Raw genomic sequence first — 6,214 nt, 5'->3', positions numbered from 1 at the left:
CTAGATGATAGGTGCAGATGTTACAGTTTCTGGTGGGATAGGAATTCAGGGAACAGATTCCAAGTAAGCCACACAAACATCAATAGTTTATGTAAAATAAGCTTAAACATCACTCCTGTTTTTAAAGTAAATTATTCACCTCTTGAATATACTTATTTAATTAAGAAATTATCCTAAAGTTTTATTGGACTGATTGCTTCAATTTCTTTGACACTAAAAAGCTATATTGCTACATTATGTACTGTTTAGGAAAAATAGAATTGACTGGTAATTATATTAAAAATCCTAAGGCAAAAGTCTTGACCTGCCTTTTCAACTTAAATTTATTCCCCCCAAAACACTAATCACAGCACATGAAGGAAGGGTTGATGCTGTATAAAATCTTAATTTTTTAACTAAAATAAAAATTGAGATTTCAAGTAGATGGTAAAATATTACACAATTTCTAATTCACTGAATTGTGGAACAAATATTTTTAAACTGACAGTAATACTTTCCTATAAAGTACCATATTGGCATAATATTTGCTTACAAATATTTTATAACACTTTAATAAAACAATTTCTGACTTAAGAGCATATTCAATTTATAAGAGAAAACTATTAACTGAATAAAATAATTTTTAAAACATTAATAGCAATACCTTGCATCTATAACAGGCAATGAGAAATAGGTAGAAATACCCTAGAGAGAAGGGTTCTTTTCATATGGTGGTCGCACCTGGGGAGTGTTTGGGAGAAGCCACTACTTTTTTTCTTTTTTGTCATCACATTTTTGTCTACATTCTCAGCCCCTAATTTGTTCAGTCTGAAAATGCTTTAGGGACTTACTTCCATAGCCTTAGCGCAGGCTCTGCCGAGAGTATGTGCTCAGTTACAGGTTTTATTATCACTATAAGGCACCAAAATTTATGAAAGATTGATTTATAAATAAGAATGACAGATATTAACCTGTAGTAGTTATCTGCTATTATCTGTTACCTAAAAAACCTCCTTTTCTTGAATAGCTAGGAAACTGAATTTGTTATCTGAAAGTTGCTAAATGAGCAAAAATATAGAGCAAGAAGAGTGGGATTGTCTTAAAGATTTGTCCATTCAGGACATAAAAATGGTACGGTGAATTATGCTTCTCTCATCACAGAATAAATTTATGTCCAGGGTGTTCATGCTACCCTGGTCTGAATTCTACCTAATACTTACAATGAGGCTGTAAGGTAGTTCAAATCCCCATATTACAGATGAGCTAATTGATTTTCTGGGATGTTAAATAATTATCCCAAAGCCACATTCTTAGTAGGTGGTACAAGGACTCAAATTCTACTGTTTTGATAACGCCAGTGGTTCTCAAACATTTTTGTCCCAAAGAACTTTTGTTTATGTGGACTATATCTATTGATAATTATCATATTAGAAAAAGAAACTGAGATTCTTAAAATATTTGTTAATTTATTTAAAAAATAATAAATTTATTACATAATGACATAAATGATATATTTTTTTAAAAATAACTCTTTTCCAAAACAAAAAATAGTAAGAATGCACTGTTTTGTTTTGTTTTTAATAATGCCTGATGTGGTAGAAGGTATCTGGGCTCTCGTATTTGCTTCTGCATTCTATATATAGGAATATGTTGTTTGGGTTGAAGTATATATAGGAAGAAGACACTTGTAAGAATTACAGAACGTTGAGGAACTAAGAACTTACTAGTTTTTAAGATTGCTTTTCTCTGGGTTGGATCCAAACACCAGCATCTCTGTCAGAAAAAGGATAGAAAGAAGAGAAAATTTGCCCTAATGAATCCTGTGACAAATTAAGATTTTTCACAAGTCTTTCCTGAGATTGCCCCAATCTCAAATCCTGTCAACGTCTATTTCTTCTTATTACTTGTTAAATACCTCAGATATTGTGTCCCTGTATACTTTGCAGCTCTTTCATAATACCTATCACGCTCCAGTGAAATTATTGTTGCTCCAACCCATCCAATTATTCTATAAAAGTGGACAAGAAGAGAAACTGTATCACTCAAAAATCTATATTCCCAACTCATAACGCAGTGCCAAGCACTGGAAATACGCTCTGTAATTATGTGTAAAAAAAATACTAAACAAATAAATGTGTACTTAACTCAAATCAGTCTCACCTCTACATACAATAAAACCCATTTCACATTTCTAACTCCTTGATTACTCCATATCCTGCACCATCCTCCTACTGAGATGTTCTTAAATGGCCATAGTCCTTCATGGTCGTCACTGGAATCGCTTCACATGGTCGCCACAGACCCTCTGAGGGGCCCTGAGGAACCCTTAATCTATTGTTCTCCATAAACAAATTGACCATCATCCATTTTTTATTAAAATAAGGCAATTACTACCAATGGTGATTTAGTAATAAGATACAAAGGCGCATAATTTTCTGATTTGAGTTTGCATTTTATCCACAAATGAGAGATTGAAACCTTGAGAGAGAGGATAGAAACAAAGTGTGTTTTCTTTAAAATAGGATTGTCTTAAAATAATCCAATTTGATGTCAGATCCTTAATGAGTCAGGAGCCTGTTTTATCGCCAGAGCCACCCAGTATCATTGGGATTGGAGAACTCCCCGTTGATACCCCAATCAGCTACACCTTCAACTGAATTTTTCCAGGACCCCTTGCTATTTCCAGCAGAAAATAGTCAGCTTTTCCAAACTTTGTGTGTGTGCAATTTATAGACATATGAAATATAAATGCATTTATAATCACACTTTTGAAAAGGTCAACTCTAAAAAAATCAAAATTACAATGAAACTAAACCAATTTCTCTAAGCCACTTTGATATTTGGTGGAACACTTGGGTTTTTTCTTTTGTTTTTGTTTTTTCTTTTCCCTGTGTATATCTGTTCTCTATTTTGTGATGAGTGTCTAATTGCTAAGATAAACAAAAAGTAAAGGAGAGAACTGGCAATGTGTTAGAAATCCTAGATGGTGTACATGCCACTTTGGAGACGTCAAATCAATCACTCTTAGTTTTGCTTAGAGTTTTCTAGCCTGCTTATTTACCCTCTTCAGAGACCAGAGGTAGAAATAAGAGAAAGTATCTCTATCTGACAGTGGGCACTCAAGATAATTTTTCACCCATTTTTAAGAGCTACAAAAATACAAAGCATGAAAAATTAAACCGATGAAGGTTCCTTTCTTCAGCCAATTTCATCAGTCAGCAGTTGGCTATAAAGCTTGTCTTTTCCCCAATTGCCTGGAATCCTACTGTTATACTTCAGGCTTAGGTCTTCACTTCCTGTAGAATGTTACTTTAGAAGTGTGCTTTTCTCTGTATTTCACCCAGAAAAAGATTGATCTTCCCTTCCATTTTTCAGTAGAGAGTTGATCCTCTCTCATTATCATCTCAGCTTGCAGTCCTCTTTATGTTTCCCTTCGGGTCTGGGCTAATCTTGAGTGCAGAGTGCATGGCACAGCAATTACAAGGACATTTCAGGTTTCAGATTGCCTGCTCAAGGGACAGGAAAGTCCAGTTCCTACAGTTCAGCTTGTTAATGTGATTTGGACTCTCCAAGTTGACTAATAATGTAGCATTTTGTAAAATGATCATTGGTAGTATAAATGATAAAAAAATTTTTTTGAAAGCCAACTACATTAATCTCAATCAGGATTATTATTATACAAAAAAGGCACATTAGAAATATGATTACTATAAAATGCTCTAGTGTTCTTTGCTAAAGGAGATTATGAAAATAAAAAAATATGATTGACTATTTGCCTAGTATATATTATTGAATAAATTATATGGTAGGACACTCTGAGTCCTGTTTTTAAATCACAATGCAGGCAAGTTATCATGAGGTCCTATGAAGGTAAGAAAACTATCAGATAGTTAGGAAGTCAGGTTTTACAGAGCTCTGTATAAAGTAGCGTAATTAATTTCATGTACTCAGAGCAATTCTGTGGAAAACACACTCTAGGAAGTCCTGAAAGTTCTTAGGGAGTACAAGAACGACTTTTGGAGAAGAAAAGGTGAAAGCTACTATTTACTTGTGAAGATTCATCAAGCTATGAAAACATGATATTGTGTTCAAAGATATGTGATTATTTTGTTAACACAACAGTATGCCAAGTTAAGGAACACCTTACATCATTCTATTGATGACCAATAAGGAGGAAGTTTACATAAAGTACTTTGTCACTGGCTGAGTTTCATTTACCTCCTGCTGAGAATTATCTTTAGATTTTAGGAAAATATCATTTCCTTAATAAGACCTTCTCTGATGCCTAATAATCTGCCCTTACATTTTTTCTTATATAAAATTACATTATTTTTGTTAAATGTTATTTACTAGGTTTTTTTATTTATTGTTTTGTCTCTCTTCTCTGAAGACCTATAAAGTACATGAGAATTTAGGGATCAATAAATGTTTATGGGTTGAAAGAAATGATGATGAACAAGTAAATGCTTTACATATTTTTTGAAAAAATAAAGACTCTCATATCTCTTTACAAATTCCCTTTCCCTTAGTCTTCAAAGGGGTGACCTTATAAATGACCTTGGACTTTCCAGAAAAAATGTGCTTTCTAAAAATTGCAACATGGTTTATAATGTGTACTGTACTATGTACAGTCACAAGCTCTAATTACCAATGTGGTAATGATCTGACACCTTTGGGTTATTACACCCTCTCTGAGTCTTTGTGATCTTTTCTATGAGTCTGTGGCTAAGATTTTGCCAAAAAGGCTTAACTAAATAACAGATCAATAACTTGCATAATTATTTTTCTTGTTTTAACATATCCTCCTTTCTATGAACATATATTAATGTGAATAGGTGGGCTTTTTTCAAGGCTCAGCTATTAATTCCCTATAAGGTGCTTTTATATTTAATTCTTAAAATATCAATTATGTCTTCCTATAATATTACATCATGTTTCAAAGAAACTATGCACAATCTTTATATCAATCTTTCATTGATAAGAGTTGATGATGCCCAAGCTTTAAAGTTTGGCCTATATCTTTGACATTTCATGTCAAGTGATTCAAAATAACTAAAAATTAAACAAAAGAGAAAGAAATAAAAAATAAAAAATAAAAGCTTAAAAGGAACTGAATTTAAAGAAATCCTACAATGTAATTTGTAATATTTAAAAGGTTAATTTTGTAATTTGAATAATGTTTAATTTAATCATTAGGAAACTTTAGGTTTTAAAGTTTTGTTTTATCTATCCCACATATATTATGGATCATGGATTATCTGTATAATCTATGTATTATATTCTACTCATATATTATTTATATCCTCTCATACTTGATTTAAAATTCTATACCTCCTGTAAGCAGCAAACATTGTGAGTAAATAATAATTATGAGTAAACAATAATTACTTTAATAATAATATAGTCATATATGAAAATAATGATTTAACATTTTTCATTTAATATGATTTTCTATACATAACCAACGCACTCCAAAAATAATTTATTTTGGGAGAATAATGACAGGTTAGTAAAAAATTTCACTGTTTTTCCATGTCCACTTTTTCTAATATTTCTCTTCCTCTTTAAATGCTCATTTATTTTGATCTAACACTAAAGAAAAGTGCATGAAATCTAAGAAAACCATTGGTACTCAAAAAATAAATCTTAAAGTTATTTTAAACTTTAACTTGTTCGAGTGCCATCAGTGAAATAGTGAAATAAAGTACTCTAAACATTCTTTTCTTCATACAAACAATTAGAAAGCTGACCCAAACTATTAGAATCAACTTTTTCAGAAGGCTAAAAATCAAACAAAGGTTTCTAGCAATCTGGGGAGAATTTATTCAAGAAAGTGACTGAACTTGATAAGAATGATGGGTATTGTAACATTTTAACTTACCCAATTCAGATCCTCCCCGCTCTACCTCTAGTGTAGTCTTGAATACCAACAGCCAAAATCATGCTGAAAATCAGCAGCCTATCAGTCACTGGATGATTGAGAATGGATTCAGGACTCCTTCAAAGCCTCATTCTTTTGCAAGGTGTCATATTTTGACCTGTCTGATAGTTCTCTAGAAGATTATACTGCAAGGCTGTCTTTTTAATCTAACTCAGAACTTGGCAAACGCAAACAACCTTTTCCCTGGAAACATTTGTTTGAGATGTGGGAGGTGATTTATAAGCTGCTGAGGACGGTAAATGATAATTGGGTCAAACAATTGACTAACCAAAAGTCTTAAAAAGGAAGGATAGG

Source organism: Pteronotus mesoamericanus, unplaced genomic scaffold (genome assembly GCF_021234165.1).
Source record: "Pteronotus mesoamericanus isolate MK-2021 breed Mesoamerican mustached bat unplaced genomic scaffold, CSHL_Meso_final scaffold_54, whole genome shotgun sequence".
Lineage (NCBI taxonomy): Eukaryota > Metazoa > Chordata > Mammalia > Chiroptera > Mormoopidae > Pteronotus > Pteronotus mesoamericanus.
This window is presented reverse-complemented; position numbering follows the sequence as displayed.